Consider the following 25264-nt stretch of genomic DNA (forward strand, 5'->3'; position numbering starts at 1 on the left):
CAGTTGCTCTATGTAAACTTTCAGTTCCTCTTTGTCTTTTAAAAGAAAGCATTTAATTGGGTGCTTGCTAACAGGTTCAAAGTTAGGTCATTTATCTTCATGGTGGGACGCAGACAGACATGGTGGTAAGGAAGAACTTATATATCCTTGGCCTACAGGGGGAGAGAGAAGGGAAGAAGGAGAGAAAAAAAGAGAGAGATAGAGAGGACCTGGTGTGGGCTTTTCAAAGCCTACGAGCAACAACACACCTCCTCCAACAAGGTCATATCTTCTAACCCTTCCCAAACAGTTTATCAACTAAAAACTAAGCCCACACATATGAGCCACTGGGGGCCATTTTCATTCAGCCCACCATACTCTTCATGAGCTCCAGTTGCTCATGGGTACCTTCAGGATTTCCTCTAATAAACTTATCTCTCTGATGATCACATTATTGTGGATCAGGTATTTCAAGTTTTCATACACCACAGACACAAGGGAATATATAACAATCCTCTGTCTGCTTCTGCACTTATGCTATGTTCTATCCATTAAAAGGCAGAGACCCAGTGACCACCATATAGAGGATGAATCCCAGACTTGCTGTTACCCACCATGAGGCCCTCGTACTTTTTGGTCCCTGAAGAAGGGGACTATAGTATATAGCACCTAGGTTGTTTCTAGAACTGAACTCATTGCAGATGTCAGCCTGTGAGATGTACATTCAGGTTAGCATATACTATAGCTTAAACATAAAGTGTCCCACAAAAGTCAATGTGTTAAATACTTGATTCCAGAGTGGTGCTACTAGAAAGTGTAGTGGACCTTCAGAAGGTGGGCCTAGCCCTTAGGCCACGGGCCATGCTTTCAAACATGTTCCATTTCTTCCTGCTCCCTGGAACATGAGAGAACTGGTGTTGCTCCTCAATGCACACCTGCCATAATGTGCCACCTGGCTACAATAGTGACAGAAAGCAGGCCAACACAGATGATAGGATAGGCTGTTGGAATTTTGGAATATGGTGGGAATGTACAATGGGATAGAACAGAATGATGAAATAAAATGGGATGATATGGAATGCTGGGATAGAATAAGACATAGAGATGCAATGGAATGAAATGTGAGACAGGATAAGCTAAAACAGGATAGGCTGGGAAGGGAAGGGATGAGCTGCAGCACTGGAATTAAATGAGATGCTAGGAGGAGTGGAGTGGAGCAGGGTGGGGTAGGATGCGATGATGGGATGGGAAGGTAGGACTAGCGGGTAGGATGAGATTGGATGAAATGATAGGATAGAATCGTGTGAGAAGAACTACTAAGATGGTGAGGGACATACCACTGGAATGGGACAAGATGTGATGGATGGGAGGCTGCAATCAAATTGGATAGGATTAGGGTAACTGTTCCCTCAAGTGACAGAGCCCCACCAAACTAGCTCAGAAGTGACACACTGACCCAGGTCATTTCTCTCAAAGATCTCACTAATAATATTCCTAGTTCCAGCAAAAACTCTAGACTCTTAAAAGGAAGGGGACCCAGAGAGCTCTCTGTAGAGATTAAAACTATCAATGTCTGAAGTGAAATAAAGTAAACCTCTAAGCTGTTGTTAGCATTTTCACTTGTAATTTGAAAGTCCAACAATGTTTAGCTTTTAAAGGATTAATGATGTACACTTAAAATATTCATGTCTTTTTCTTGAACACCTGGATAATTGTCCTCAATGATTCCACAACTTAACTGGCATTACAATACTGTAAGAAAATGTTCTGCTACATTAAGACACAGGAGACATTACTAACATCTATCTATAAAGCAGGGAGAAACACAGCTGTGATCATGTGTTGGTTTCTTATTTATAATTGGGTACTACACGTGTTGTGGATTGCTGTTTGTATTTTCTGCTCCCTCAAGAGGGGTGCCCTGGAGAGGAGTGGGCCACATACTCAGGTGAGGTTAGGGGAAATCTTGATTGGTCAGATAAGGCTAGAGCCTGTGATTGGGCAGGAAAAGGTCTAAAAGCTTTAGACAGGGAAAAGAGGAAGAAGGTGATAGGAGATGAAGGACAGAGGGAGAATAAATGGACGGAGAAGGAAGTGAAGATGAACCAGAACCACGTGGCCTGGAGGAGCCGCACGTAGCTAGGACTTCATAGATGGGCAATAGAGCAGTGTAGAATACATTTGTTCAACCTGGGTGTGCAGCTTGTATTTATATCAATTGAGTTTTGTGTTCTTTGCATGGGCATTTTGGGGTTGGAGATTGACCGTTATAAATCTGGCTGGTATATTGTAAGTCTTTAGTGTTTTCATTTCACAGGGCTAACGGGATCTGAGAAGCAGGCTTTCTGCAGGCCACCTCCTATGGCTGGCCTGGGAAGTGTGAGCAGGCATTTCAGGAAAAGACTGGTTTGGTAAGGTTAGCAAGCAGAGACTGAGAAAACTAGCTTGGGAGTGGGTTTTTGACCAGAGCAACTTGGCAGCAGGCTAGCCGAGGGAACCAGGGCAAGATGGCCGCTTGGGGCTGGCCATCAGGGTGGGTAAAACCGCCGAGGCCGGTGCATAGCCTGATTTAGCATGGGTTCGGTTTCTTTAAAACTACATACTATAGCTACCCTTTCCTGTGAACCAGAAACTCACTCTATCCACTATGGCATCTTTAAATACAGAAGTCACAGCCTAGGCTCAAGAAAATCAAATCTTGGTTTTCTGATGTTGTGGTTTTGTTGCTGTTTTGCTGTCCTTTAGGTTTTTGAGATGTCTAGTTACATAACCCAGGCTGGCCTGAGTTTGTAATCCTCCCACCTGTGTCTCCAATGCTGGGATTACACATCTGAGCTGCTTCTAGTTCTTTTGCAAGTCAACAATCAGTTAAGCTGCAGTCTGTATTGTTCCATAGATGAGTTCTGGTTGCAAGCACACCAGTTCCTCAGAGGAAGGGACTAGGACGCCAGTCACTCACACCTCTTCATAACGCAAGCATAAACAGAGGAACAACAAACTGCAATATGTCAAACCAAGTGTCTACACAATATTTTTTCCTACCATCTAAAGAACTTGTAACATTGGTAAATTTTAACATTTAAAATGCATCGATTAGCAGCAAATTCTCTGTTAATCTAAGAAATAATTTCTTCTTTACATTTAAAGAGACAGGATAGGTAGACAAGAAAAAGTACAGGCTGAGGCCTCTCAACAGCAGAGAATCAAGAATTTCAACACAACTGGCAGCATTTGCTTCAGGTTCTTCTCCCTTCCCAGCTATAAACCTGAATTTAGAAACCATATCACAAACTCCATTTACAGTGAATGGATCTGTCCTAACTCCCGTGTGCAGCACTACTTCATCAAATCAGACTGTAAACCCATCCAAGACTCTAGCACCATCTTATAATCCCAATTAACAAAACAAAATTATCGCAAATGTGGTGATAGGTGTTTGAATGAGAATCGCCCCACAGGGTCACAAACTTGAATATTGGCCCCAGTTGGTGGAACTGTTAGGGAGGGATTAGGTGTGGCCTTGTTAGATGCAATCTGTCACTGAATGTTTGAGGCCATGCCATTCCCAGTCAGTTCTCTCTGCCTGCTGTTTGTGGAGCTTCTGGCTGCAAGCTCTCCACCATGACAGTCATGAACTAACCCTCTGAAACTGTAAGCGAGCTCCAATTCAGTGTTTTGGTCATGGTGTCTCTTAATAGAAACAGAAAAGTAACTAAGGCAGTAGTGACAGAGGAGAGAGTATCTTGAAGGTTGCTGAACAAAATTCCAAAATTTTCCAAATTCCTACAGTCACCACTAGGACAATAAAATGTGACCCTTCTTGAGAAGCCCACACTCCTGCTCTTGGTGTGGCCTTACTTTCTTCCTGAGTGCTTGCCTCTATTCCTCTTACTGCTCATAATTAGGATATACATAAAAAATGTATATTTAATAAACTCCAACTCTGCTTTATACTGGCTTTTTTTGAAATTCTACTCTGGCAAAGCAAAGCATTCTATTTACTATTTAAACCAAAGTAGAAGCTCAAGGATGAAGGGAAATATTCAAGCTGCTATGCCTCTGTCCTGCAATAAGTGACACTTCCACTAGAGAAGTCCACATTGGTAGGGTTTTTTTCCCCTTAACTAGTTAAATGTTAAATGGTTTCTAAAGGAAGGTCCTCTTCTAAAGGAACTAACTCTTCCTCCCTGCAAGGTGTTCCCTCCCGGCCCTCTCCGCCACTCTCTAGACTGCCACTGCTGCTGCCTTTCCTGCAGTTTGAATGTACTTTTGTGTAGTTTGGGGTATGCCTGCTACTCTTATCCAAGCTTCCTAGGTCTGGGTTTTGACATCTCTTACAATTTTGAACACTCTCAGTCAATGTTCCTGTCTCCTCCCCTTCTAAAATTCCCCTCATGCATACATTATAGTCTTTTTCACAATTCTTGGATATCCTGTTCCATTTTCTGTGGTGATTTTTACTCTTTTCTGTATAGTTTCAGTTTCAATAGAGACTCTTTTCTCCACAGAAATCAATCTACAGGAAAGCCCATCAAAGTCAAGATTTGTTTGTTTGTTTTTATCTCTACTTTTTCTTAAACGTCCCATCTGCCTATTTACATTACTTATCTGTTAGTACATCAGGTATTATTTACACAAGAGCCCTTGACATATAATTGTAGTGGTAAGCTGTTGTTAATCCTCATATCCATGCCACACCTGAGCATGGTCAGTAATGTTTGTTGCACATGATTAACCCAACACTGAGTCTATTTGTCTCTGTATGTGCAGGGCAGCAATCTGTCCTAGGATAAATATCTGAAGGAAATAAATTGGGGATTTTCATACTAAAAAAGAACTTTCTTAAAAATCTAGTTTTTCCTTACTGGAAGAATGCAATGAAGTGGTCTCCAAGTTTCTTGCATTCCAAACCAGAAAACACAAAGTGTTTTATGTATTTCTGTATTACTAAACTTCAAGAATAACCTTTACAATATACTCAAACTTTACTACATAAAGGTGACCTAACAAATTAAAGGTATTTTAGTAGAATATATATGTATTGAATTAAGGGTGAAAAGTAGGATTATGTTCTAAAATTTATATTTACCAAAGAAAGATTGACAGAAAAAAAATATACCGCTGCATGTATTTTCATTGGTAAGTTTCCATTTAAAGTAGTACCACCGTAAAACTTTGGCCAACATAGCAAGTAAGCTACAACTTTCAGCAATGTATTGTAATATTTTAGCTACTCAAAACCTAAAGCTGAGCTGTGGCGGTGTGAATGAGGATGGCTCGACAGACTCGTATATCTGAATGCTTTGTCCCAGCTGTTGAACCTGGCACAGTTTGGGAAGGATTGGGAGGTGTGACCTTATTCAAGGAGATGTGTTACTGGGGAGGGCTTTGGGGTTTCAAAAGCACACATCGTTCCTAGTTACTGTGTGATCATCCTCCCTCCCTCCCTCCCTCCCTGTTTCTCTCTCTCTCTCTCTCTCTACCTCATGGCTATACCTCAGGATGTAAGCTCTCACTTACTGCTCCAGTGCCATGCCGACCAGCTTCCTCTCATGTTTTCTGCCCTGATGGCTACAATTCACCCTCTAAACTGTAAGCACTAGTAAACTCTTTCCTCTCTAAGCATCTCTTTACACCGATTGAAAAGTCAGTAAGACATGAAGGCTGGAAGGAGGCTCAAATCCCCTAAAGCAAAAGCTGGGCATAGTGCTGTGCTTCAACTGCCAGCCTTGAGGTAGAAGCTATCTCAAAAAGTAAAGGTGGAGACAAAGAAAGATGCGTGATGTCAGCCCTCAGGCACCAACATGTACATGTGCCCACACACCAGAGAGAAAGAGAGACACAGAGACAAAGAGATAAATGTGGGACCAAAACTTCCTAATAGTTTTTGAAACTGTTTGCAGACATATACCATGATATAGCAAGGCTTTGCTTACTGGAAGCCAATACTAATGAGATTGTTTTGAAAATATGTTTGCAAAAATATAGCAAGGTTTAACTTACTAGGTCACTAATAATGACATATTCTCCATAAAGAAAATTTCTAAGTACGAGACTTTATACTTTAAAAATGTATATATAATTTTCAAATGTTTGGCCAGGCTATTTCTACTTTGCATTAACGTTTCCACTATTACATGGGACAAAATTCACCTTTAATAAGGGCTAGAAATGTGGCTCAGTAGTAAAGCATTTGCCTACCATAGGCAAAGCCCTGGTTTTAATCTCCAGCACAGCAAGAAATAAAAAATCATCACAGAAGTTACCATAAATTTCTTTTTTTTTTTTTTTTTTTTTTTTTTTTAGTTGCCATGAACATCAATAACTGTTCTGGGCATGTTCTTAGATTACTGCTTCAGACGGCAGTGTTTAATAAGCTTGTTTTTTATAGTCTTACTTAATGTCTGTCAGACTCTCACTGATTATTAAAAGCAGGGTGCCAGCCACCCACTTCCAAATCGCTAAACTTCTGCACTACTCCTGTCTGATGGCCACTCTCGCCAGTTCTTCTGCTGTCTAACCTGATAACTCCATTCTGGAGCACTTCTCAGGATGAGAGCTCTGACAATGTTCCTGAGATTCAAGTGCCTCTTAGGCCTCTCTCAAGTAGTCGGGAAAAACCAGAGTATCTTGTGCTTCTCATCCCAAACTGTAGCTTTCAACAGGACCAACATTTGTGGTTAAGGCTGCCCTGTGTATGGCATGATGGTAAATAGCATAGTTGGTCTCTGTGCACTACACCAGTAGCTCAGCAGCATGAACTGTGAGAGTGAAGAAATCAAACTGAACACAAAAGCAAGCAGCATGCTTGCATGCTTTTCTCTCTGCCCTGGGCGATAGTTGTAATCTGACTAGATGCTTCAAGTCCTTGCTGCCTTAATTTCCCCACAAGAATGGACTTAAAAGAAATGGTTAACTAAAATAAACCTTTCTCCTCTATATTGTTTTCTATGGAGGTATTTTTATCAAAGAAACAAACATGACAGTAAGTCATGGCTGAAGACCAAGCATTCAGATACAACTTGTAGGTAAAATATCAGATGCTCAGCACTGCCCCTCAAATTCACAACCATATAGTAATGTCATGACCTTTCTGAAATGATGTCTTCTTTATGTTTTCTTTGGTCACAGTAGGAACCTACTTCCTGGCCATCCTACATGCCCAGACTCTAAGCTCCACATAGATACCTTCAGATTCCTGTCTAAAAAGGAACAAGCAGACAATGGGAAAGTGCTACGGCTGTGATGACATCTATTCTGTATCAGCTTTAGCCACTAGGCTCCAGACAGTTAGACATGATGTCAAACAATGACCGAAGTATTATTTGTGACTTACATAATTACACAGGAAGCTGAATATTTCACATGATCCAAAAGGGCAAACCAAGAACTAGCAGAATCTATTTTTGATTAAGGTTTATATTGCTACTCCAGGGTCTAAGAGAACTAATAAATTCTAAATAAGATATTACTAAAAATGTTAAATTAATCATAATACAATCATTATAGGGAAATCGAAGTTCATACTTTATATCTTAGTCTTATTAATGAAAGAATTCAGAAACAAATTTGGAAGCAAGCCCAAGGCCAATTTTATTAAGAGTTTGAAAGATTAAAAATTAGCAGGTTCAGCAAGCTGAAGACCTCAGCAGGTGCCAGGAGGAGGAGGATGGAGAGGAGGAAGCCATGTCTTTAAGAAATCAAGCAGCTTAGGTAATGGGGACAGCAAGAGACTAAGGCAGAAGGAAGTGAGGCTTCCCGAGAAGAGGTGAGAAAGCACAGAGTGTGGAGGAAGCAAGCCCAGACTTCGGCAAACAAAGCACAGGATCCAAAGAAGAAGAGGTAAGTAACACTTTCCTGGGCAGCCAAAAAGCCAACGAGCATCGTGCTAGATGCAGGCAACTATGCAAATGCCTACACAAAAAGGAAAGGCCTCGTGGGAGGATACATAAACTGTCCAGTTGAGGGGGGTATTATTCCTACCTCCTTGCCTTGGCTTTTGGTGAACCAGGCTTCTTGAAGGGTGGTCTTTTGATCATGTGACTGACAATCCCCAACTCTCAAGGGCGAGACAATAGTATGAAATATTCTAATCTTTGGAGCAGATCAGAATGTCATGTCTCCCTCCATCCAGGGTCAGGTGTAGATGCCATTCTTTTGATGAGGAGGAAACCGCTTGCTTTTAATGAGCTTCAACAGAGCCCTTACATCCTCAATGGCCCTCAATGCTAATGTAACATAACTAGCCAAATGTAAACTATTAAAACTAACTAAATGGATCTAAACTTCAAAACTGTGAGTGGCCCTACTGCCTAACACATGGGCAAACACCAAGAACTGAATCTCTAAGCTGTGTTTTATCAAGAGAGTCAGAAACCCGTAAAGACAGTGCACTGGTACCATAAAGCTCTCCCACCTCATCTTTAGCCAGCCGTTTCAACAGAAAAGGCAAACAAAGTCCCTTCCAGTTTAGTTTTGTCCCCCTGATGCTGTGGGACATGACTTACTCCTGAGATCTGTGAGGTTGGTACTTTTCTCCTCATCTCCTTTCTATAGCAAGAGAGGTTCCCAATGCCAAGGCCATTATGGCCCTCCCAGAACAACCCCCTGCATAACATCTCAAGCGAAGGTCAGCTGGGAGCCAGCAAACCTTTAGCACTCTGTGCTCCACCCTGAATGAAGAGCAAGCACCTCACAGTGCACACTGCACAGTGGTTCCAACACTGGGCTTTAAGAGAGCCAGCTTATGGACAGCAATTAAAAATAAGTAATCAATATTTCTACATGATCTCTCCAATTCCCTCCACAATTCTATAATAAAGAAGAAGAAGAAGAAAACCTTCTTAACACCATTTACTAAGCCTTGAAAAAAGTCTATTACACACTTTTGGGAGGCAGCCACGTGAGCAAAAAAAAAGTTCCTGCAAAGAACCATACCTTGCACAGAACCTCCTGCAAGGTCTAGTGACTGATGGAAAACTCGGTGCTCATGGACAGGCTGGGATGACACAGGCCAAGCGCCTACTCACAAGTTATCACGGGATTCCTCCTGACTTAACATCCTTGTAACTAACACGTAAAACTTGTAGGAATCTATTAACACAAGAGACCACTGACTTCTACTGACCAAAAGGGAAATGTCTTCAATACAGCCTGAGGCCTGCAATAGATTTTCCTGCTTTGGTTCAACCCTCATACCTAATATTCTTACTAATATATCTGGAAGGTGCCTTGACTTATGACTTTGCTCTGTCTCTATAAAACATCCTGAATTGTTAACACACTGGTACATTCAATCTCTGTCCCAGGTCACTCGTATTTGGCTCATAATCTGTCTCTTATTCTCTCTGAGATGAGAGTTGTGTTTTGCTTTGATAAAAACTAGAATTTAGGTCATGTTTCCTTGGAAGAATTCACAAAACAGTTTTTTGTTTTTAAAAAAGCACGTTACATAATATTTAAACTGTGAATACTTCTTATAGAGTCTGGCCCTGGCCCACTTCTTAAAGAGTCAAGCACATATGTAGTCAGACATACACTTGCTTATATGGCCTACCCTTGCTTACCCCATCCTCTCCATAAAGACCATAACAGAGGCTTTGGCCCAGGCCTCTCCTGGCTCCATGGCCTCGTGTTGGGTGGACAGTCTGCCTCTCAGGAGCTACTAGCAAATCAACTACCTTTGCAACAGTTGCCCTCTCCTGTTCCACTGGACTCACACACAATACCTGTGTAATAAGACCTCCACTGAAGTCTCTTAAAGCAGACTGTATGTAGTGAATGACACAGAGACACAAGCCTGGAAGCCCACGCTATAGAAGCCAGTCGGCTACACAAAGAGCCCATCTAAAAGGTAGGGGGAAAAGGACCTGGAATGAGAAGAGGGATACAGGAGAGTAAAGAGAGAAGCGGAGATGGTGAAAGTATGCTATTTGTATGTGTGAATGTGCCAAAATGAAGCACACACAGTATAAAGGAATCAATAAAAAATTTAAAAAGAAAAATAACTTTAATGTTCTGATTTGTCAATGATCAATTTGTCTGCGATCACTTACATTTATAAAATTGATATTCCATTGAATTTTAGAATTAAATATATTTCATTTAATACATGAAAATAAAATTTTTCCTCCCCAATCTTCCCTTGAACCATACGTCATAGGTCAATATACCTCCCTCTTCACCAAAAAAAGAGAGTATCAATGTCCCTCCTCTTCATCAAAGAAAGAGGGTCTCAAAGTCAGAGGAAATGGGGGAAGGGCAAAAAGTCATCTACTAGGAACTGAAGTTCCCGGGAAAGAGGCACTTTATTCTGAAACTTCACAAGGCTCTCTGGCAAGGACTTCCTGACTGCGGAGAGTTGGGATGTTATAAAACCAAGGCAAAATTTTAATGACTATCCTCAGTCCATCACTGTCCGCCTTCTGGATTTGACCTAACTAATGCCTTTGTCATCAGTAAGTAAAACCTTTAGCTTCAAGCAACAAAAAGCCAAGAAAGGGTAAAGGCAGGGAGTGCAGAAATTACCATATGAAAGAAGGCTCTGTTAGAAGGGGTCAGCACTAGAAACCTGGGCAGCTGGCTCCCTATAGGAAACAGCAGAAAACAATGAATGGTACAATATATAAATAAATCATAAAAGGTCATAAGGGCCCCTGCCTCTTCCTTTCTTGGAGCTAGACTACCCAGGTGCAGGTCTGACACCAAATTCCAAGCTCACCTGTCTCCCTACTAAACTACCTCCTTCCCACAACTATTCATGCCTTAAAGGCATAAATAAAAGCCTTTCTAGTGTCTCTGGCACTCACAGTAATGATGCTATATCTCTCTCAAGCATTGCTGCTGGAGCAGTTTAATGATTCAATCACAACCCTAGGAAAGAACTTAGAGATGAAGGTTGTCAGCTATGACCACCACACTTAGAAAACATTTGGAAAAGCAAAATTGTTAGTGAAGCTAGGTTAGGATGGAAAAAAAAGAGCCTTTCTGCACAAATCAGACAGCACCTATGATACAGAGGTGTCCTGCTTCCCTACTACTCCCTACCTACTGTCTCCACCACTACATTTAGTCCATGCCTTTATTCATGATTTTGTTGCAATTGTTCTGTTACTATATTAAGTTCACATGACCCCCTTCCTTCCATTGTGGAACATGTCATTCTTGGGCCATGGTCATCCATAGTTGGCTTAGACTAAACTATCTCTGATTCCACTTGAGGTAGAGCTGTGTTGTTTGGACAATATATTTTAAAATTCTTCACAAAGTAATATCAGTAGAAAGAAAGATCCAGAATATCTTATACCTGACTTATCCAGATTACATACAGGAGAAAGGACTACCTGCAGTCTAAGAGTGGGTACCTGAGACAGAGCAGATTTGAAAGATCAGACTATAAAAACAAGGGATGCCCAAATAAATGGGGAATCTCACACTGGGAGAAGGGAAAGGCAGCAGCCAGAGGGAGCTTGTTGTTTCCAGAGAGAGAAGTCAACAGTTCCAACAGGATGAGCCTGAAGCCCTGACAGCGAGGGCAGGGTGTGTGGAGCCACACCTTGACAGGGACTGTTTAGATAAGCATATCCGTGTCCTGTATCTTCTGCATATTAACTTCAACTCAGAGATACTTCAATTTCAGTGTGCAGCATCATTTTCTTGATTATATTAAATATCTATAGAGTTTAAAATAACATGGTTATTTAAATGGCAAAAATAAATGTAATTTTAACTCAACCAAAATCAACTAGGAGATCCTAAGTGAAGAGTATTACAGCGACAGTGACAGGAGGAGCACCACTGGACTGGAGGGAAGAGTCACTAGAGGAACATACAGATTCAAAAATGTTCAAAATAACTAAGCATAAATAGCTTAATGTTTATAAACAGCTCACAACGATCAATGAAACACAAAATCCTCAAAAAGGGGTGAAGTGGGCAGGGCAGGCAATTCACAAATGAGGAGTTGAAAGCAATAAATGTGGAAAAACAAATTTGGCCTCAGAGATGCACCAGAGCTGGGGTGGCACAGTGGGCTCTATCTGAGCTCTGAAAACCTGTGGCCTCTCAATGACTCTGGAGAGAATCCTACTGTGCTGGCAGCAAGAGAAGGCCTTCCAGTCCTGTAGAGAACTTAATTCAGTGAGATTGCTAAAGCCTTAGCCACTCTTCCAGACTCAGAGCATTCACGAAGGTGAACAATGATGAAAATAATCTACACTGAGAGGATCACTAGACAGGATCCCCGCAGTCCATTCGAGTCCATTCCAGGGGCAACAGGAAGGTCCAGCCCAGCAAATGCTCCACAGTGAGAGACATGGGAAAACTATGGAAGAGCAGAGAGGACTTAAGTCAAGTTAGTAAACAAAGGCATAAAGTCAGACTGTGATAGACAGCTGGATGACAGCTTGACCCCCAAAGTACTCTAAAATGATGAACTGCCTCATTAGCAGGAGAAAAATAGCAGAGACTAAACAACTGTTTGGAGTTGTAGTCAGCAGCATAATATATATGTATGTATGTATGTGTATATATATATATATTTCCCCTGCGCCTCAGGAGTTTGGGGCCACCCCAGACAAAAAAAGAAAACTTGTCTCAAGGACAAAGCCATTAAGTAGCTGTGGTGGTTTAAAAAGAAATGGCCCCCATAGGTTCATAGATTTGAATGTTTGATCATTAGCGAGTGGCACTACTCAAGAGGAATCAGGAGGTGTGTCACTGAGTTTCAAATGCTCAAGCCAGGCCCAGTCATTCTTTCCCTCTCCCTCTCCACCCTCTCCTATCCCCATTGGCTCCCTATCTCCATCTCTCTGCTGCCAGCCAATCCAGATGTAGAACTCTCTGCTCCTTCTCCAGCACCACGTCTGCCTGGATGCAGCCATGCTCCCTGCCATGACAATAATAGATTAAACCTCTGAAACTGTAAGCCAGCCCCTATTAAATGTTTTCCTTTAAAATAAGAGTTGCACTGGTCATACTGTCTCTTCACAGCAATAGAACATTGAGTAAGACAACAGCAAAACTAAGATTTAAAATTAGTCTTATACCATTCTGATTCTCTACTGACTGGTTTATGTTCTACTATGGAAACCTTAAACATACATAGCAACCTCTATGTCCCATCGTCCAGCATCTTGTCTTCTACTTGAAACATTCCTCTATCTTGATATACTTTTATGTTGTTTTCTGAATGAGCACTTTAAAACAAACACTGCCTCATCAACACATCTCAGTTTGTATCCTTACAAAGAACTATATACACAGCTCAAATTTAAAGCTGTGACATGTTATCCCCCAAACTGTCACAATCTGTGTCTCAGGATCAGGATTATATTAACACTATCAAATGTTTTTAGAAAGCAAAACAAGAGCTACTTTATTGCAAATACAAATATGCTAAATGAACACAGGAAGGATGAGAAAGATTCCCACCAGGTTAACACCAGAGAGAGATGGAGAGGCATGGAGAGGGTCAGGGGATGATGGTTTAAATAGATTTCTATATGCTCCCCTGCAGCTATGAGTATGAAGATGCATTTTTAGAAAAATAGGTGGGCCTTGGACAACACAGAGTAGAGCACACCCTGAGGCATCACTCTGGATGGAGATCCAAGGCAGAGAGCAAAGAAACCCAGACCATGTGAGGTTGTCCCCTTTGCCATTCTGCCCTACACTTGTTCATTTCTCCTGGGAGGTATAACTATGAACTTACCTATCTCAGCGGTATAACTAGGACTTTTATAAGCTTTCAACCAGTGTAGCAGGAACCTCAAAGACCATGTGAAACTCCAGCTATGCAAAATTGTGAACTGAGGCCTTTGAGTGAAACAGTGATCAGCTAGCTATGCTCTAATGCAGGGGGGATGCCCTTCTTCACCTCGGTATTGTGTCCCATATGCTGTGAATGTTTGGGGGTTTTTTTGGGTTTTTTTGTCTGTTTGTTTGCTTTATTTGTGTATAGGGGGCACATGATCAGTATGCAGACATGCATGTGGAGGTCAGAGGTCAACTCTGCAGAGTCAGTTCTCTCCACTTTGATGTGGGTCCTGGAAATTAAACCCAACTCATCATGTGTGCACAGCAAGCTACGCTACCCACTGAGTTATCTTCCTACTCCCCTGCCAACACTATCACCAGCACCTCCAGTGTGTGTGTGTGTGTGTGTGTGTGTGAGAGAGAGAGAGAGAGAGATGTGTGAGATGTGTGAGTGCAATATAGATCAGAGAACCTCTAGAGTCAGTTTTCCTTTCTACTTTTATGTAGGTTAGGTTCTGGGGATTATACTCTGATTGTCAGGCCTGTATGGTAACTGGCATTTCCCACTGAGCCATCTTGCCAATGCTAAACCAGTAAATCTTTGCATAATAGCAATCACCAATACCTACCATAGAAACTGAGTTTGCTAACTACATCCTACACTGGCAATCAATCATGATCACTACTCTTAATCATCAATAGAAACATGCCACTGGGAAAAATGAGATGGATTTCACTAAACCACCAAGATCTGAGCTGGGCAGCTCCTCTCTCAGGGCATCAAAGGTACAAATATTGACATTCTATTGTTTCTATAAAAACTTACCTGAAGAATTACAAATTAAAATGTGTAGGTCAAACACTTCTTCTTTATTATTTAACTGAAATGAATTCTACCCCTTCACCAATCTTGACATCAAAAAAATTTTTTTTTTCTAAGCTGGTAGCACAAGCCTATAAACCCAGCTACTCAGGAGGCTGAAACGGGAGGCCCACTCAAGGCCTATGTGATGGTTTGTATATCCGTGGCTGGCTACAAAGTGAGTTCCAGCTACCCTGAGAAACTTACTATGACCCTAGCTCAAAACAAACATAAAAAGAGAGCTGAGGATAGAGCTCAGAGGTAGCCCAGAGGAGACCATAGGTTCAATTACCAGCATCCCACAGAAAGGGAAAACTATAGTTCATCTTTTCAATTAAAACCTCCATACCTGGAAGAGGAAGGGACAGTGCTGACAACACATAAAACATAACAAGTCATGAAAAGTCCAAATAAAAGAAGTACGTTTTCTTAGGTTCAGAAATGAGCTTGTCTTCCACAGAAATGTGCCTGAAAACTGTTAGCTGCACTGCCAAGTTCCATGCTCTGCAGCTCTGCGGGCACTTCTGCTAGGCCCTCTCTCAGACCGGCCCCCAGTGGGATTTACCTGCACAGTTCATTCCTGAAGGAGCAGCCCAGACACAGCTAAACTAGAAACAGTGGGATTCGGTTCATCAGGGAGCCCCTTTTGGAGTTCCCTGTCTGTAACTAATAAGCAATCAAAGTGCCAAAGCCCGAGGAAGGATTTAAAAGGTACCTGCACAGCTAACTGCCGTGGGGACTGGCAGCTAAGAGAAAGCATTCCCACAGCATTCCTGTTATGCTTAAGACTGATGCCATCATGCTCCCAGAATACAAGTTCCTTTGCAGTTATCATTATTTGACTTAGCTATCATTTGTAGGTATTTTTTTCTTTCTACATAAAGAAAATTTTTAGTTCTTAGCTAAATGTCTCAGGTCACGACTAATATTATTCATTTACTCTGCCATAATTAACACAAACAGCCAAGTTATCAGAAAGTTCAAAATAAGAGAACTCAAAAACACACAAAGGATGGTGGAGCCCACAAGATGGCTCAGCTTGTAAGGGTGCTTGCAGCCAAGCCTGAGCACCACATTTTGATACCTGGATCCCATGCAGTGGAAGGAGGTAACTACATGAGGTCATCCCCTTCATCACTTTGTCCTCCGCTTGTTCGTTTCTCCTATGACTATGAAGTTATTTCGTCAGCATAGCTAGGATGCTCATATGAATTCCTATTCCTCCGTCTAGCCGGACTACCAGGTAAGAGTATCCTGAACTGTGCAACTCCAAGGACACAGCTCTTTCATAGGCTCTTTGATCGGCCGCTCAGTCACAGCAACAGAGACCTCATATGGTGGAGGGAAAGGACCGATTCCCCTCCAAACTGTCCTCTGATCCCTAAATATGGACTGTGGCACACGAACCCCTCCCTACACACATAGATACATAGATACATAGACAGACGGATGGATGGACCGATGGACGGACAGACAGATAAACAGACAGAAAAAACATGAAAAGTACATTTTGAAAAGTACCTTGATTAGTAGCAGTAGTTACAGAAATGAAGAATGTTAAAGGACTGATGCTGAGTTAAGGGATTTCTTCTGGAGTAAAAAAAATGTTCTAGAGTCAGTGCTGTGCTTCATAATTCTATTAGAGTAACATCATTATCACAACAAATACACAAGGCCAAGAAGGTTGAACACCAGAAGAAATATCAAGATGGTAGTATTATAAAGTTTTAAACTTATCCAACACACTACATACTTGAAGTCCTCTGTCTCTCGACATAGAAGCCAAGGAGAACCGTCTCCTCACTGGAGAGACACAGGAGGAGAACGGGCAGGCTTTCCCCTCTCGTGGATACAAAATCAGTTTCTATGCTTCAACTCATAGATGGGTCAGAATCCAGGGGCCTCTCTGAAGACAGACGCCATTGGCCTAGACTTCCTTGCCTTCGCTGGACAACTCATTAACAAAGCAATCCTACCCCAGCAAGACTGCCGGGAAGACAGGAAAGAAAAACAATGTACAAATCCCAAGGAATGTTAGAAGTCTACAGCTATTTATTCAAATAACAACACACTTGAATACCTCAACAAAAATGCTAAGAAATAAAACCAAGGAAATATTATTGAGATATTCATAATCCACACATTAGTGACAAAAGACACTGTCCTAGCATATAGTCTGATACAGAAACAAAGTTTCATTTGTTTCAACTTGTCTGGAATTTAAGATGAAATAAGGCACTATTCCCTGCTGACAAAACAACAGTAAGCAGGCACGCCAAAATCAATGGGCGTTTCCCCAGAAGGTCAAAGAATCAACCATCAGCTTAAATTGGTTTATGTTATTAAAATGGTTAAACATGGCAGATGTCACCTAACTCCCAGATCCTTTTACATGACCATAGTTGGATTAATTCGATGTGAATTCTGAATAATAGCTTTCCCAATTTCTAAAAATATATCAACTCTGTCGCTATCTTACACTTTCTGCTTTATTTGTGTAGCTCCATCTCAAAAGAAATTTCAAGGCCATACGTCTTGACATAGTGAAAGGCAATAATCACAGCACTCAACGGTGCTGTTAACATTTCTGAGCCACAGGGGATTACACAGGCAGATGCTGAGGAGAGCGCCTGTCTGAGAGGCCAGGGCAGCTCAGCCTGCACTACAGCTGGGAGAGACTGACGCTGCTGGCAGTGCAGTCAAACTTAGGAAAAACCCTGAGCACAATTCCGGCATCCGAAATAAATTAAAGTAAACAGTATTGCTCTCTCTCATCCACCCTGTTAGCAGCCTCTCCGCAGAGCTGGAGACCACACACTCAGACCACACAGCGCCAGTCCAGCTCACTCGCACGCAACATCTACAAGCTGTCACTCTGCAGATGGGGGCAGCGGGGGTGGGGGGAGTTCTAGAGGGATAGGGGAAAGGGAGGGGAGGGGAGCAGGAAAGGAGATGGAAGAGGCCCCTGCACAGACAGCTGGAGTTTGGTGTGGGCTTCGGGGAAGTGGGGAAGGGTGGGATCTATAACCCTCCTTGAGAAAACAAGACCCTATGTAGTCTTGACCTGGACTCCCCCACACCAATTTAGTAGCTGATGAAGGATTAACAAAGCATCCATTTAACATCAATTAACCTCCTATCCATCACAAGTCAAAAGAGAAAATCACTACTATAAAAGCATTTCATTAAAATAAAGCCAAGAGGACCATCCTTTCTTAGAATTTATAATGTATAACTGTATTTCTTTATGGATTTGTATTAGACAGGTTATTCAGTCTCTCTCCTCACCATTAATTGTATACATTAGAAGATTTTTGGAACAGAGATGGGTATGTGTGTGTGTGCGCGCGCGCGCTTATGTGTGCAGGTGTCCTCACCCATGCATGCGTGTGAAGAACAGATCAGTCAGTTATCTTCTCTTGCTATCTACCTTTTTGGGTTTTCACAGTCTCTCTTTCCTACACTTGAGGTGGAGCTCACCGTTTAGCTAGGCTGGCTAGCTCCAGGGATCTGCCTGAAAAAGGAGATGCCAGACATGGGTGACAGAGATCCAAACACAGGTCCTCATGTTAACAAAGCAAAGCAAACACTGACCCAGCTCCCTGGCCTCCAAATCAGAAACTTAGTTTCATAATTTTCCCTTATTGCATTAGGGCATAAACTTCATTTTCCAAAATATTTATTAGAACAATAAAAGAAGGTAAATTGCCTATTACAGAATTTCAGGTTAAAAGTACATTATAAAATTAACTGGTAGAAATAATATTAGAAAAAGTCAGAACATGAAATTATAACCAAGAAAGAGTTCTAAGATCAAATAAATAAATAAATAAATAACCCCAGAGAATAATCTTTTTCCTTGGGCCTCAATGCAAAGCCATAATTAACAAAACCAAAACCAAACTTAAACCTGAAAGAAGCTAGAGAGCCCACATTTCACTGCAGCGGTACCTGCGCAAAGATAGGGCCTCAAACAATCTGCAGAGAAGCAGGCTGTGTGAGCAGAGCTTCCTCCCTGGTCTTCCCTGCCCTCTCTTTAGAACCCCTTTCCTTCTTTACCTCCAAAAATGAAAAGTAACTGAAAGATGTTTTCGATGCTTTTAGTAAAAATATGAGCGTTTACATCCTAGTCCATTATGAGAAAAAAAATACAGTAATTATATGACATAATTAGGGATTATGTTATAGTAAATAACATAATAAATGATGGCACATAATTCCTATTTATTTTTCTATTTTATCTCATGTCTCTTTGTTTATAGATGAGGAAAAAGCTATTACTATTGCCTTCTACTACACTTGGACATGAGAGATTAAAGGAGGAGAATGTGCCTGAGGTCACCAGGAAGCAATACTGACCAGAACAAAGAAGCACGAGGGCAAAGTCTGAGAAGGGCTTCAATACCCGTCCATAACTCATCTATTACATAAATCCTGGATTATCCAGCTACTCTCATAAAACAAGCATGGACTCACTGAGAGGAGCCACTCAGAATGCTCCTTGTTCCCCAGAAACAGCATCACAGCTAAGCACCTTCCCACACTGCACAGCCAACGGCTGGAGTCTAAAGCTGGCTGGTCCTCAACCCACTGGATGCTGACCAACTGTCAGCAATGACATCACACTACTTAGGGAAAGGAAAATGGAAAGGCGGCTTCACATAAAAACACACTATCACTCAAAAATATTTGCAAATTGCACACCACAATTCCTTCTTCTTAGATCCACATGAAACAATAAAACTTAATTCCTGGAATATCAGAAATCTTTTTTTTTTTTTTCAGAAGGAAAAAAAAAGTTCAGGTATCACTCCTAAAAGTTACATCACCTATCAAAGACTGAAGAGGTCATTAGCAAGTGCAGCCACCAATTAGGCCATTAGGATAAATTTAGGCTACAAAGAAAAAGATCTCCTAGAGCCTCCACAGGTTGAGGCCCCATATCCTCAGAATGGAGAGAGTGCTAAAGATAAACTAGGAACGCAAAAAGGTTTGTTCAAACAAAGCACTCACTAAGAGATTGCTGGGTATTACAGTGGCCAGGAGTAACAGGAAGAGATCAGGAGGCAGAAACTGACCATGGCCTTCAGAAGGGTCATGGCAGTGGCACAGCTCAACAGAAAAGGAACACCGGCAAATCGTTTTCTAAAATATGACTGAGAAGGGAAGAAGTACAGAAAAAGTGATTAAAATCCTGAGGTCAAGAGAGGACTATACTTCTTCCTGCAGGTGCCTTTCTTGTTGCTGCCGCTAAGCATACACAAAGGAAAGAGCTGTTATGTTAGCAAGACAAGAAAGACAGTCAAAGGCAAAAGCACATGGGCTCCCTAGCCAGGTACAGAGAGATGCATCTCTCACCATAACTGGAAAAGAAACTGTCTGGGTACAAGGACCATGGGCTTCTACTCAGACAGTTCTATTTTTCTAAAGCAGGTGGCAAGATCACCTACTAGAGAGTACACGTGAATGGATGAGCAGTTGGAAAAGCATGAAAATGCTCAAATAGATTTTGCATAGAACGTGGGTGATAATCTAGAAGATTCCTTGAGGACCCCACTGAAAGGTACTATTCCCTGCCTCCAGCCCTCAACAGCACCTATTTCCCCCTCTGTACCTTCCAGCTTTTGTTTCTCTGTAAGTCTCACCGTCTTTTAGATAACCACACCTCCTAAAATAGTCCCTTCATTAAAGTCTCATTTGAACCATCTGGCATGAATTCCAATTCCTGCAGAGCCCCTAACTTACACACACATACATCATGTCACTCATGTGGGGCTTTCATTATGATGAAACCACAGCCAAATAACTCTCAGGCTATTTATCTTGCTTTCTCGCTCAGTAAAATTATAATGAATGCAATCATATAACTTCCAAAGTCACAGAATTTAAAACTGAAAATTACCTTTAAAGAGAAAGAAAAGAAAAGAAAAGAAAAGAAAAGATGAGAAGACAAGACAAGACAGGGAGGGAGGGAGGGAGGGGAGAAGGAAGCATTAGAGCTTCCAGAGGCTTACAGAGAAAGGAAGAGCCTCCAACACTATACAATTCTAACTACTTGGATCCACCCTAAGCAGTCAATTTTCTCATCAATTAAAATCTAGATTCCTTAGGTCCAGGAGAACAAACTACTCTAAAAAACAAAAACAAAATGAATGACCCATCCTAGTTTTAATTGACACTAACAGTATTGAGTTTAAGAATATTCAGGAAACTTTTTCAATGACCAAGTGTTACTGGGGGGAAGTGACTGTCTAACAACTCAGTTCCAAATGCCATGCTTGGCCGAAAGCCCTCAAGTAACCCAGAGAGCACTTGCCTATGCTTGCTCACTGGCCACCTAGAAGCAGCCCAAATTATGCCCATGCTCATAGACCTTCCCTGTCCCTTTGGACTCCTCAAAGCTTTCCCTCTCACTCGATCCCATACCACTCCTCCTCTCAACACCCATTACTACATTTGGTTCAAGATATTTTTTGAGGGACAAAAATACCCCTTCTGAATCCAGGCTGACGGCATTATGAACACCTAAGTCATATGCCAAAATTGGGAGATATGGGGATGACAAGAACTACTCCCTGTATCAGGTGAGTTTTCTTGATAATCACAACCCTTAATACTCAGACATAAGACAAATGCTAAATGATAACATGATTTACGAAAGTGCAAATTTCCAATGCCCAAAGACTGAGAAAATCTAATTGGTGACGTTTCTTGCTGTCCTTGGTGTTTGTTTTGTTTATAGAAGTCACATTTGTTTTTGCTTTTGAAACTGGGTAACATTTGTAGCCCAGGCTGATCTTTTACTCAGCATTCCCCTGCATCAGCCTCCCCAGTGCTGGGAATGAAGGCACACTGCACACTGAGATAATCAGGTTTTATATAGTCTCTCTGAATACACAAAAAGGGAAACTAAGGCTCAGAGATGCTGAGTAACCCAGTTGTTGTCATGCAGCTGGCTGGCCGTAGCACATGGAGAGCTGAATGGTTGCTTTAATTCCTACACCAAAATAAATTTGACTTTAATATCCAAATTGAGATCAAAAAAGCCTATGTGTGTATTCACAGCTTCAAAATTCCCTGTGTGTCCACAATTAGGTGAAGTGTGCCCATTTGCACCAATAGCATCATTCCTCTATTCAACATAAACCCACTGTAAAGTGATTACAGTGGTCCCTACCATCCCAGCGCTGCAGGCAGTCAAGGGCATGCACACCTACATCCCCAGAGTTTATCATGCCATACTTCCTCAAACCGTTTGGTAACGGAAGTTATTTCCCACTGCAATCAATCTCAAAATCTCCTACTTTAACATAAGCCTAAAACTCATCTACTAGATAAACATTAAAAACATGTGTAGTATGTGTACTATGTAGTAGGCATTACTAGGAACCTGGGCCTGCTAACACTGAGTACAGAAAAGCCAGGCATAGATAGTGATGTGTCTCAGCACTGAGGAAACTGTGGTATGAGGATCACTTCAGTCAAAGAGTTCAGATCAACCTGAGGGCTGGTGAGATGGCTCAACAGGTAAGAGCACCCGACTGCTCTTCCAAAAGGTCCTGAGTTCAAATCCCAGCAACCACATGGTGGCTCACAACCATCCGTAATGAGATCTGACTCCCTCTTCTGGTGTGTCTGAAGACAGCTACAGTGTACTTACATATAATAAATAAATAAATCTTTAAAAAAAAAAAAAAAAACAAAAGATCAACCTGAATAGTGATCAATCAATAGTGAGACCCTCTCAAAGAAAGAAGAGTAAAACCACAGCCTGTGTGAAAAGATAACTGAGAGACAAGTTTATCCCTAGTGTTTCCTACGTGGTAAGATCCTGCTGTAGCTATACACTTAGAGATTCTATTTGGTACCAAGTCTTTTACCAGAATACAGATTCTTAAACTGTGAGTGGCAATCCTGTAGGTTATACAGGGTTGTGGAACTGAATGCAGAGAGAGGAAAAAAAAGAAAAAGCGAAATGAAAGTCTTCTAAACACATGGGATCAAAAATGAATTAAAAAATGAAATCCATAGTGAATCAAAGGTGTTACCAGCAGTACTCAATCCAACTTCATCCCAGCCTTGGTTCTGAACTTTCTCTCTGTGCACGTTGCCATGTCATGAAGTACCCAAGAGTATTCAACCCAAACCCTACAACTCAGCGTCAAAGTACTATATGTTACAAATAGCAGTTGTTTTCACTGTATGTTACGATTTGAATAGAAAATATCTCCTATAGGCTCAGAACCTCCTAACACTGTTTTAGGCAGTTATGAAAGCTTACAGATGAAGAGCCTTGTTGTGAAAGTGAGTCACTAGGGGGTGGGGACTTGAGGTTTCAGAGCCCAGCCCCACATCCTGACTTCTATCTGCTTCCTGTTCCTGAGGGGTCCCAGGGCACAGTCCTGCCACTATGAGGCAGCCTCACTAGCATAGGCTATATAACTCCAATCTATAAACTGGAGTGAGACCTTCTTCCCTTAAACTGCTTAGCAGGTACTTGGTTACAACACTGAAAAAACTAACACACTACATATATACATACATACATACAAACAAATATATACATATATACACACATACATATATGTGTGTATACATATATGTGTGTATTCATATATGTATATATGTATGTGTATATATGTATATATTATGCATATGTATATACGTATATACACACACACAAACAAAATGTTCTGTTCTTAAAGGAGAAAAATGGTTTTATTACAGAAAACAAAGACTATTCACATTTCCCTACTGGCATTCTTCAGCATGTAATCACCAAGTGATTGGGTCTTTAAATCGTGTTGTGTCCGAATTTTAATCTGAAAAACTGGTTTTTACGTTGCTGATTTGAAGTTCTAAAAGATCACCAATGGATTCGGCTTGGGAGTAAGGACAAATTTGCAACAATCTCCAAAATGTTTCTAACTGTCCTTCTACCACTGTGTACTATGTATTTGTATGTAGAACTGCTCTTCCTACCGATGATTAGAAAATTAAAATAATCAATCAGCTCTGGAAAGCCCTGAAGATGCTCAGTGTCCCGTAGTTACAAATATTAAACCAAGACTTAACTATGTATGTGAAAAGAACCGAGTTATCCAACTCTATGCTTTCATCTTTAATAAATGGTAAGTTTGATGTATACAAAAATTGTCCTAAAATAAAAAGCTTTGTGATTTACAGATAGTGAATACATAGATTGTCTACCTATTTTATAAACTTACATATAAAACCATGGAAATTCTTTATAAATTTTTGGTGGCAAAAGTTGAAGAAGCCCCATACTAGAATACAGCCTTTACAAATGTTTTGAATGTAATCTTCAAGGTATCACCTTTTGGAAGGTAATAGTTCAAAATGTCTGGTACAGTAAATTAAATAATTGAAAAAGAAAAAAAAAGGACTACTTTCTAATAACTCCAAAAATTGTTTCCAACAAACAGAGGTTCCCCTGCTTAAAAATACTGTCTACTGTGTCAAACAAAAGAGAACATGTAAGAGGCAAGCACACATCAGCGTCTTTCTGTCACCTTTCGAATCACAAATTGTTCACACTTAGATCATTCTTGTTTTGACTTTCAGTTCCTTGCCATTGGGGGAATCTGTTACCAAGCCTGGGCCATCACAAGCTAAGCTTTATAAACAAAGTTAGTAGAGAGATAACCAGTTGCCATTAGTGTTTTTAGTGTAAGGCATTCAAATGGCCGAATGGAGGTGTGGCTGAACCCGCACTTGCTGCTCCCAGAGTAGTAAAGGAAACCATTCAAGCTTCCCGTCCACGTTAGCGCGGGGGACTTAAACAGATTCCAAGCAGACCCTGCACACCAGCCGCTCCTCCGGGTCCAGCCCGGCGGCCTGCGCGGAGGCGGGTGGGGAAGGCTCGGCCCGCGGCTCCCACACTCAGCCCCGCGCCCCGGGTCCCTCACCGCGCCTCCCCAGGTCGCCCAGCCCCGACGGTCCCGTGCCACCGCGGAATTCCACTCCGGACCCGGGGCGTCCTCACCCAGGACGCGACACTCACCTGCAGCTTGCAGGCGGTGTCAGGTCCCAGCCAACCGGTTCCAGGCCGCCGCAGCCAGCACTAGGGCCGCACTTCCGCACGCCGCGAGCGCCGAGCGCGTCGATCCGCCGCCTAGCCGAGCACCGAGTGCTGGATGGACCGCCTCTTCCCAGAGGGGAAGGAATAGAAGGAGGACCAGACTATGGAGAAGGGAAGTTAGAGGATATCGACGGCATGGAAGTGGACAGAGAGGGAAGAAAGGGAAAGTGGGGAGGGAGGAGGAGAGAAGGGTGGAGAGGTGGAAAGGAGAAGAGGAATTGATGGGAAAGGGAGAAAAGAAGGAGGGAAGCAGAAAGGAGGAGAGGGAGAAAGTGGAAGGGTGGAATTCGGGGAGGAAAAAGAGGGGAGGGGTAAAGAGGATACAGTCGGTTAGAGTCACAGTAGATGTTGCCCAAGAGTCCACAGCGGTCAGGGATCAGCACCAGGTCAAGAGGCAAACCTCAGTCAAAGGACTGCATCTAGCCAGGAGTGCCCGCCTTATTAAGATTTCTCACAGGTCAGAGCTTTGGGGTCCCAAGGGTCTGAGTGGCAAATTGATTTGCAAACTCACAAGACCCCCATATTATAGAAACGACTGCTATCTACAGCCCATAAGCCCTAAGGTT

At 41.9% G+C, this 25264-nt stretch overlaps 1 protein-coding gene across 7 annotated transcripts in view; it reads right to left on the reverse strand.

Annotated features, from left to right (window-relative positions):
• Positions 1-24721, reverse strand: part of Exoc2 (exocyst complex component 2) — a 184581-nt gene extending 159860 nt beyond the window's left edge. For 4 of the 7 annotated variants that reach the window (XM_011244328.2, XM_011244326.3, XM_017315565.2 and 1 more), the window contains exon 1: positions 24621-24721. The gene's annotated coding sequence lies outside the window, so the exon portion shown is untranslated. Of the gene's footprint in view, positions 1-804; positions 924-24620 lie in introns of those variants that run through there. The other 3 variants (XM_011244327.3, NM_025588.2, NM_001360093.1) reach the window with 3 other exon arrangements.
• Between the last annotated feature and the right edge of the window lie 543 nt (positions 24722-25264).

This window comes from Mus musculus, chromosome 13 (assembly GCF_000001635.26).
Source record: "Mus musculus strain C57BL/6J chromosome 13, GRCm38.p6 C57BL/6J".
In the NCBI taxonomy this organism is placed as follows: domain Eukaryota; kingdom Metazoa; phylum Chordata; class Mammalia; order Rodentia; family Muridae; genus Mus; species Mus musculus.